Here is a 9,820-nt window from a genome sequence, read left to right as displayed (position 1 = left end):
GGTATCATTTACAAGGACTTATCTGTGTGCCAGGGCTGTGCCAATTGTGGGAACAAAGGTACAGTTTAGGGAAAGAACACTGGTGCTGAGGCCTGGTTAGCAGGGTCCCAACACATTTTCAATCATAACTGGCATCAACAAAAGGCAAAAGGTCAGGGGGTAACCATGCCAATGAGGCATTTCCTTACACCCGGTGACTGGAGCGACGGTTCAGCTGCCCTGTTTCTGGTCTCCCTAACAGCTCACAAGCTCTCCTGCCCTCACCATGTCAGCGATACCGCCTGTAGAGCCCTTTCTCGTTGACGGAGCTCCTTCTGCTCAGGCCCCTAGGTGGAGAGACTGGGTGTAGAGGGTCCTACTATTTTTTGAAGCCACTAAGATAGACGATGCTCAGAAGAGTGCCATGCTACTACATTTGGGGGGGCAAAGACATCTACAAGATCTCCAAGAACCTCCAGGAAGATACCCCCAAAAACGCACAGCACACTGACCTAAACAGACACTTTGAGCCCATGGCAAATACCGATTATGAGCGTTTTGTTTTTAGACAAGCTCGCCAGCAAGCAGGGGAGTCAATAGACTTGTTTCACATGAGGCTGAGAGACCTGGCTGGTACCTGCAGGTTCGCAGACAAAGTAGAGGATATAAGAGGGCAAATAATTCAGGGATGTGCATTGGTAAAACTCAGAAGGTCCCTCCCATACATACTAATGATGGGATGCATAAAAGAATTGTCAAAGGCCAGGCGTCTCATATAGAGGCAGCCCTACAAAGACCCAAAAAGGAGGAAACTGTCAACGCCATTGTCTCTCCCGCAAGCAAGACCAAATACCGCCCAAACAAACCACTGACGAGACAATACGGATACTGTGGTGGCCCGTCACACAGACCTTCAGAGTGCCTGGCAAGGGGAAAGAAATGTGTGGGCTGTGGAAAGTTGCCGAACCGGTAGTGCATCCATCAACGTGACGACAGGCAAGTCAGAGCATGGCAGCAACATGGATGACGATGTAGCCGTGGAGCATGTCATTCACTCCTTATTCGCCGTCGGAAACACAGCACAGTCGGCAACTAAATTATCAAAGTGAAAAATCCAAGTAGGCACCCACGACATTCTAGCTGTCGATACTGGAGCATCAATAAATTTCCTGGCTGCTGAAGAGCACTGCCAAATGAATCCAATCCCCATGCTGACCAAAGTCAAAATCAAAGTCTACGTCTATGGGCAGAGCACACCGCTGGCCTTGAAGGGAGTGTTCTAAACTACCACCACGTACGAATCCAAAGTCATCTCCGCAAGAGCGTATGTAGCAGAAGGAGGACATGGAATGTTGCTGGGTTGTAAAGCGGCGGAAGAACAAGGGGTAGTCACCTTCGCGTTCAGCATACATAGGGAATCAGTGACAGAACTACTGTCCCAGTATCAAGGAGTGTTTGAAGGGATCGGATGTCTGAAAGGCAAAGAGGTGAGGCTGCATATCAACAAGACTGTGCAACCTGTCACCCTTCGCCGCCGGCGCATCGTGTTCCACCTACAACCCCAGGTGGAGAAGGAGTTAGAACACCTTGAGAAAGCAGGCATCATAGAAAAGGTGACAGGACCGAAGCCGTGGGTCTCATCGATCGTCGTTGCGCGAAAGCCCAAGAAACCTGGGGAAGTCTGCATCTGTGTGGACATGCGCCTCCCTAACGTCGTCATCAAAAGAGAGACACCTAACACCCACGATCAACGACATTATATGTGAGCTCAGTGGATCTTGTTGGTTTTCAAAACTTGACCTACAGTCCGAATACCATCAGCTGGTGCTGTCCAAAGAGTTGCGTTACATCTCAACATTTTCTACTCACGTAGGACTGAGGAGGCACAAACGCCTGAACTTCGGAATCTCAAGTGCAGCTGAAGTCTTCCAAAACGTGATACACAAACTACTAACCGACCTGGCAGGCACGATTCATAGCAGGGATTACATTCTGATTCACGCACCAACCATAGCTGAACATCACTCAACGGACCGGATACAATTTTTTGGATATGTATTCTCCGCCTATGGAGTAGCGCCAGACCCCGCAAAGGTGCAAGATGTCAAAGACGCACCCCCTCCTACCTGTGTGACCGAAGAACGAAGCTTTCTGGGCATGGTAAACTACTGCGGTTGTTTTATCAAAGACTTGTCATCTCTTACTCAACCCCTCCGGAGATTGACCAAATCTTCAGAATCGTGGACATGGGACTCGACCGACCAAGCAGCGTTTGAAGCCATCAAAGACGCCTTGTTAAGTGACACGACCCTAAGGTACTTCGACCCCAGTAAAGAGACCAAAATTGCAGTTGATGCTGGGCCGAAAGGACTAGGAGCCGTGCTGTTGCAGAAACAAGGTGGTGGTGACTGGTCCCCAGTAGCTTTTGCCAGCAGATCTCTAACCGAGACAGAACAAAGATATTCTCAGATAGAGAAAGAAGCAATAGCCGTGCACTGGGGTTGTAGACATTTCCACCTCTGTGTGTATGGTCGCCCTTTTCTAGTAATGACTGACCACAAACCCCTTATACCCATGTTCAGTGGCGCAGCATCAAAACCTCCTCCCAGAATAGAGAAATGGATGCTCCAATTACAGGACTACAGGTGTCAGTTGGAGTATCGCCCAGGATCTGACAACCCTGCTGACTATTTGTCAAGACATCCCGAGAAGCTTCAGACAACGAAGTGCGTGACGCACAGAAGACAGAAGAGTATGTGAAATACGTCTCTGACAGGTCCAGGCCTCTACCCCTCTCAGTGGCTGATATAGTCCAAGCAACGGCCAATGATGAATGTGTCCAGAAGGCATTGACTGCGATCCAGACCAACCAGTGGTATTTGATGAAGAAACAACTGCCTAAACTCACCTCTAGTTTTCAACGTGTCCTAGGAAGTCTCTACAACGTGTGAGATGAGCTCACAGTCGATGCTGATGGATGTCTTCTCAGAGGGTGCAGGATAGCCATACCATCGTCTCTCACTGCCAGAATGGTGCAGCTAGCCCACAATGACCACCAAGGTATGGTTAAGACCAAAAGTTGCCTGAAGTCCAAGGTATGGTTTCCCCTCATCGACGAACAAGTGGAGAGCGTGGTGAGATCGTGTGAATGGTGCCAAGCATCTGGAGCGCCCAGCCAACCAGCTCCAGTTGAAACCGAACCCAGTCCCAAGTCACCCTGGGTATCAGCTAGTCTCGATTTTGGAAGCCTCCCAGATGGCCGTCACACCGATCAATGACTTCTCTAAATACCCAGAAGTAGAGCTCATACATGCCCTCACAGCTGAAGTGGTGATACCTCGCATCGAGAAGATCATGGCCACCCGCGGTCTCATCTCTGAAATCAAGACAGACAACTGCCCTCCATTTCAGAGTCGAGAACTGGCAGAGTATTTTGAAAGCGCTGGTGTTCAACATAGGCGGATTACACCTCGGTGGCCCCAGGCCAACAGTGAAGTGGAGCGCTTCATGCGGACCCTTAACAAGGTTATACGAATTGCTCATGCCAGTGTTCCGACCAGTGATTATGCCATATACTTATTCCTGCGGAACTACCGCCAGACTCCTCACTCTACCACTAATCGAGCTCCAGGACATGCAGTATTCAGGAAAGCCGTAGCCGACTCAATCCCACATCACCGATCCTGGGTCCCTGCACCCATAGATCATGACCAAGTCCAAGATAGACTATCAGCCATGAATCGCTACGCAAGCCGACGACGACGGGCCAGGCCCTCAGACCTCAAGGTTGGCAATATGGTGCTTTTGAAAGAACTGTCTGCCGGCAGCAAGTTCTGCATTCCTTTTGATCCTAACCCCTGGACAGTTATTCGGCGGAACGGATCTGCTGTAGTGGCACAACGTGGCGCAGATGTTGTGACACGTTATGTATCTCTGTTTAAGAGATTTAATTCTCCACCCAGTACCCATCGAAATCCTGATCGGCCGGCTGCCGGTGATGACGGGTTGTCCCTCCCTTACGGAGACATGATGGATGAACACAGTCCTGAGGTGTCTGGTGATGTCCCACAGATCCCTGATCCAAGTGGTGACCTGTTGAGTGACCTGTGTAACAACACAGACCAAGGAAGTTCGGTGGTCACAAGATACAATTTGCGCAGCAACCCAGCCCCCTCTGTAAGACTACGTGATCATCTATTAGATGTGTGACTTAGTATTATGTGCCCCAGTTTGTTGTTTTAATTTTTTAGGAGGAATGTAGTGTTGCGAGCCAGTGACGGGACTGGTCGCCGGACACTACCATAGTTGCTAAGACTGTAGGGGTTATTGAGCACAATATTATCTGTGTGTTTTCCCCACTGTTGTAACCACCTGTCGTGGTATTTCGGGGGTCACGGGGCAGGGTATATAAATAAAGGGCGTGGCCCGGGATGTAGCAGAGTGTGGCACGACACGAAGGTAGTGATTAAAAAGTCTGGAGGTGTCTGCGAAGCACAGCACCCGGCCACGTATTCAGCCAAACAAACTAACGGTGTGCCGAGTCATTATTCTAAGTTATCGGTGTCGGAAGCTCCCGACACTACATGGTTCTCGCCCAGAACAAGGCAAAGAAAAACTGAAAGAACGGGATAGCAAATTTAATTCCAAAGAAATTATGAAAACATCTGCACCCATGGTGGCTTTCTCTACTACAAATTATCCTTGTCCCAATACTGGTATTGCAACAGAAGCTGTCAGCTTGACGCGGTGATGCGACGTGGAGGTCGAACGAGGTTGAAGGTGTTGTTGGGCCGGTTTGAAAGATGTGTGCGTCAACATGCGGCCCCTTGCCCCCGGCCCTAGCGGCGCAGAAAGTCAGAGGGAGGCTGAGGCGGTAGCGAGGTGAAGTGGAGAGGCTGCGAAGCGGAAAGCCCCAACTCCGTAACCCCGTACTTTCCTTCTCGTCGTATGGTGTTGTCAACGTTCCAGCCCTCGGCTGGTCTCAGCCCTGTCTTTCGGCTCCACCGCAGTTTTCTTATTTATTTTACTTTTTCGGCGTTGCCAAGTCTCCTGTGGTAAAAAGGGGTGGTTGCCGGATCTTTGGTATCCTGCAGCTTTCTTTTATGTTTAAGGAGACATAAAGTCGACATAAAACTGTTACTGTCTCGCTCGCACTGTTCTGCCCGAGCAACACAAGAATTCTGGCATTCCATTGTGAATTGAGCGGAGCTACGACAACGAGTGCAGGGCACAGATAGCTGCACATCCTGGGATAGAGACTTGTGCCCTCCAGTGGTTATTTGCTGAGGAAGTAGAAAGACTGATTTGCCTCCAAACCCTGGTAAGGTGGTGTTTCTGGGTATTGTTTACAGTTGGCTCTTTGTTTCTGTGGGGCTCTTAACTCCCGCACTTGGCACACTACAGAGCAGGCAATAATGACCACATAACATGCAATACGGCATATAAACATACGTGCATGAAACATACTTTGACAACGTTTTATATAGTGGATACCATTTGGCCGCTTTATTAGTGTGGACAAGCAATCGTGTGACTGCCCAATGCTGACATATATATTGAGTATGAGACCCAATCACTGACCAAAAACGTTTAATACATACGACAAATAACTTTTAGTTTGTTAGTTCGTTTTAAACTTTACACGTGTAGATTCTACATTTCACAACTTGCACTGAGTGACTGGTGGGCCTTCAAGTCCTGGCCTCCATTTGTCATGCATCCTTTTGTCCTTTGAATTTTTTAGGCAGTCCCACCTTTGTTTATTGGAAGGGCTCACTCCGATAGAATTTGTTTTACCATGTTGTTTATTAGGGGGTAGCATTCAGTTCTAGGAATTAGGCCCAACTCGCTACCTGGCATGTTCTCTGCCCTGCCATCAGACTTGGCGGATCTGGGCTGCGAGTGCCGTGTTCCGCTTACTCCCCTTACTTGGCCACCTTACACCCTGCCGTGAGGCATCCCCAGGTGTGTGTTTTTTGTTCGCACAACCCCTTACTAGGTGTGTCTTCCAATCAATTATTTGGTAAAACCTTATCTGTCTTCCGCTTCGCCCTTTTTCTGTCCGGCATTGCGACTGTATGCATCCTCGTTGGGGTGGGAGGGTGGTGTTTCCTTTGCCGAGCGGCAAGTGCGTTGTCCCGATCACGATGATCACGATTTGGGGACCAAGCGGGACGCTCGCCCTTAAATCTACCTCCTGTGTCCCCCAAACACAATTTGCGACGATTCTATTGGGGGGGTTTAAAAAACAGCAACCCCCCCCCCCCCCATTGGTCGTGTTGTACTTGGCCTCCCTTGCCTGTTGGCAACAGTAGGAGTGGGGGGGGGTGTTGCCCCCTAGTTGGGGCGCGCCCTCCCCAAAACCGGTTTAACTGGTCCCTTCCGGGCCAAGGCGGCCGTTAAGGCGCCTGCCCTCTATGCCCCCTGCGGGGGCGGCCTTTGCACTAACTCCCGCACTTGGCACACTACAGAGCAGGCAATAATGACCACATAACATGCAATACGGCATATGAACATACGTGCATGAAACATACTTTGACAACGTTTTATATAGTGGATACCATTTGGCCGCTTTATAAGTGTGGACAAGCAATCGTGTGACTGCCAAATGCTGACATATATATTGAGTATGAGACTCAATCACTGACCAAAAACGTTTAGTACATATGACAAATAACTTTTAGTTTGTTAGTTAGTTCGTTTTAAACTTTACACGTCTAGATTCTACATTTCACAACTTGCACTGAGTGACTGGTGGGCCTTCAAGTCCTGGCCTCCATTTGTCATGCATCCTTTTGTCCTTTGAATTTTTTAGGCAGTCCCACCTTCCGTTTATTGGAAGGGCTCACTCCGATAGAGTTTGTTTTACCATGTTGTTTATTAGGGGGTAGCATTCAGTTCTTGGAATTAGGCCCAACTCCCTACCTGGCGTGTTCTATGCCCTGCCATCCGACTTGGCGGGTCTGGGCTGCGAGTGCCGTGTTCCGCTTACTCCCCTTACTTGGCCACCTTACACCCTGCCGTGAGGCATCCCCAGGTGTGTGTTTTTTGTTCCCACACCCCCTTACTAGGTGTGTCTTCCAATCAATTATTTGGTAAAACCTTATCTGTCTTCCGCCACGCTGCCAGTGAGGCTCACGTCTCCTGGCAGCTCCCCTCTTTGGAGCGGCCCCCTTTTTTTTTTTTTTTTAAGTCGATGACTGCTGCCAGGTTGGACCAGAAGATGCCCATCCCTTCTTCTGACAAATGTACGCCATCCGGCGCATAGAGCTCTGGTCGCCTGGGGTGGATCAAGCCATGGCGGATACGTTCCCAACCGTTGAATTTGCAGTACTTGGCAACCGCGATGTTCAGCTTCCTCCTGGAGTTATCTACCGCCTTTTCCGATGTTCCCCCACGCCATGCGATTCCGGGGATTATCTCTGACCAGATGATGGTGGTTTTCCCAAGAAGCCTAGTAAGGCTCCATAGCACCTCCCTGATGTCGTTGAGGAGTACCTTTCTTCCCAACGTGGTCAAATCATTGCCCCCCCAGGTGCATGATTATTATATCCGGGTGTCTTTGCGTGGATTCTAATATTTTTTCCACGGTCGGTTGGAGCTGTGCCCATTTCATGCCTGGAAAACCCCACCATCAGATCGTGGCTGCTGGTCTGTCCCTTGTGTTGAACTTCTTGTTTTGCTTCCACCATGTTTGTAGCCTGGATATGAAATAGTGCCCTATAATCCATGTGAGCTTGGGGGGTGCACCTGCCACTGAAATGACAAAATACCGTCACAATAGGTGTGGGCGAATGTATCCCTTGTAAGCATTGGACCGCCATCTGCCAACTGCTTTGATTGCGTTTGACTCTAACCCTAGAGTGGCGGCTGTGGTGGCTGCCCCGATGCGGAATGAGTGGGAACTAAAATCTGATGGGAGCAGGCCTCCCCTCCCTAATGCTTTCCGCATTACTGCAGTGAATTGGAATCTGCTCAGGTGATCCCCGTTGGCATGTCTGAACAGGGGGCCTGGCCCGGCGGGGCGTACCTGCACATACTCTCTTATGTTGCACACGGGACAATACTTTGCCTGGTTTATGCATTTTAGCACGATGTGAGTGCCCTGGCCCAGTTGGTCTGTTTTGGATCGTCTCAGTGTTAAATGCACCTTGTCAGTTTCTAGATGGCAGTCCTCTATTTGCAAGCAGGAGTTGCCCCCTGAATTCTTGTCTGATGCCACTAGCTCGCCCACTCTGAATGCCCCAAAGAATGCTGTGGTAAAGGCTGCTCTGAAAACTAGTTGCTCGTACCAGCTCTCCGCTATGGGTTGAAGGGAATCTATTAAGCGGGTTAGTTTGTTAAAATCGATGGGATGTCTGGTGTCTTTTTTGTGCCCTTCTAGGCGTTTCCAGCCTTTCATAGCCGTTTTGATGTATTGCGAGGCAGTGGGGTCAGTGCCCATTTGTAGCTTTGAGTAGTGGGCCACTGCCGCCAAGTGTGCCTGTGCCCAGGACTTTGCTTTCCCCTGTTAAAAAGCCCACATAATGAAATGTTCTGCTGCAAACCTGGTTACTGCTGGGTCCGTTAAGGACTCTAGGCCCCCAATGTCCATGAAGACCTTGGCGTACTTGTTATATCTCCGTTGTGTCTCTGGCGTAAAGGCGCTCTGTACTAATATGGACAGGTCTGTTCCGCCAGGTCCCATAGCTCTACTGGGAAAGGTGTCATCCAGTTGCTTGCTTCCGGAGCGAGTTTTCTGAATCTGTCCATCTGGGAACGAGAAAGTGCGTCCGCCCGTGAGTTCTTTGTGCCCTGGACATGTCTGGTCCCGATGTCCAGTTGTTGGTTGCTTTTTAACTGGATGTATACTAGACGGCTAAGTAACCTCAGCGTGTTGGGGCATGACGCGGACCCTTTGTTTATGGCCATGACCATGCCTAAGTTATCGGACCACAAAGTTATTTTTAAGTTTTGCAACTGAGATTTCCATATTGTCAGGGCTACCACAATGGGGAATAGTTCTAGGAATGTGATATTCCTGGTGATCCCTAGTTCAAACCACCTGTGCAGCCATCTGCACGTGCACCATTCCCTACCAAGGATGGCCCCAAAGCCGCAACCCCCTGCGGCGTCAGTGAACAGTGAGATCTCCCTCGCTGCTATCCAGCCCTCTCTCCAGATGAGCCGGCCATTGAATTCTTCTAGAAAAGAGCACCACATGGCGAGGTCTCTTTTGACCCCTCTTCCTAGCCTTACGTGGTGATGTTTCTCACGCAGCCCTGCTGTCAACCTGCTTAGCCGCCTGGCGAACACCCTGCCTGCTGGGATCACTCTGGTTGCGAAATTGAGTTTGCCAACCATGCTCTGCAGTTCGCCAAGGGTTGCTTTCTGTTTGCCTAACATGGACTTGATGTCTGCTCTCAGGCCAGTTACTTTCTCATGTGGTAATCTGGATGTTCCTGTGACTGTGTCAAGCTCTATGCCTAAGAACACGAGTGAGGTGGTTGGTCCTACCGTCTTGTCCCCTGCTAAAGGGACGCCCATCTCCCCTGTTAGTGCGTGGAAAGCTTCCAGGAGGCTGGCGCATGTTCCATCGTCGGCCCCTCCTATGAATAGGAAATCGTCCAAATAGTGCATTTTTCCCCCTGCCGGGTGTCTAGTGTGTAGTGCCCATTCCAAAAATGTGCTGAACTGTTCGAAATATGCGCATGCGATGGAGCAGCCCATTGGCATGGCCTTGTCTACGAATACCAGCCCCTTGTGCTGGAAACCTAACAAGTGATAACTGTCGGGGTGCACTGGCAGTAGCCGGAATGCAGACTCAATGTCCGCCTTTGCTAGTAGTGCCCGCCTGCCTGTT

The 9,820-nt window shown here is 49.9% G+C and overlaps 1 long non-coding RNA gene across 1 annotated transcript in view; it reads left to right on the top strand.

Moving 5' to 3' along the window:
- The first annotated feature begins 4,693 nt into the window (after positions 1 to 4,693).
- LOC138285893 (uncharacterized) overlaps positions 4,694 to 9,820 on the top strand; it is a 285,097-nt gene continuing 279,970 nt past the window's right edge. Inside the window, exon 1 of the long non-coding RNA XR_011201657.1 lies at positions 4,694 to 5,299. This is a non-coding gene — a long non-coding RNA (uncharacterized lncRNA). The remainder of the gene's footprint in view (positions 5,300 to 9,820) is intronic.

Source organism: Pleurodeles waltl, chromosome 3_1 (genome assembly GCF_031143425.1).
Source record: "Pleurodeles waltl isolate 20211129_DDA chromosome 3_1, aPleWal1.hap1.20221129, whole genome shotgun sequence".
Lineage (NCBI taxonomy): Eukaryota > Metazoa > Chordata > Amphibia > Caudata > Salamandridae > Pleurodeles > Pleurodeles waltl.
This window is presented reverse-complemented; position numbering and strand designations above follow the sequence as displayed.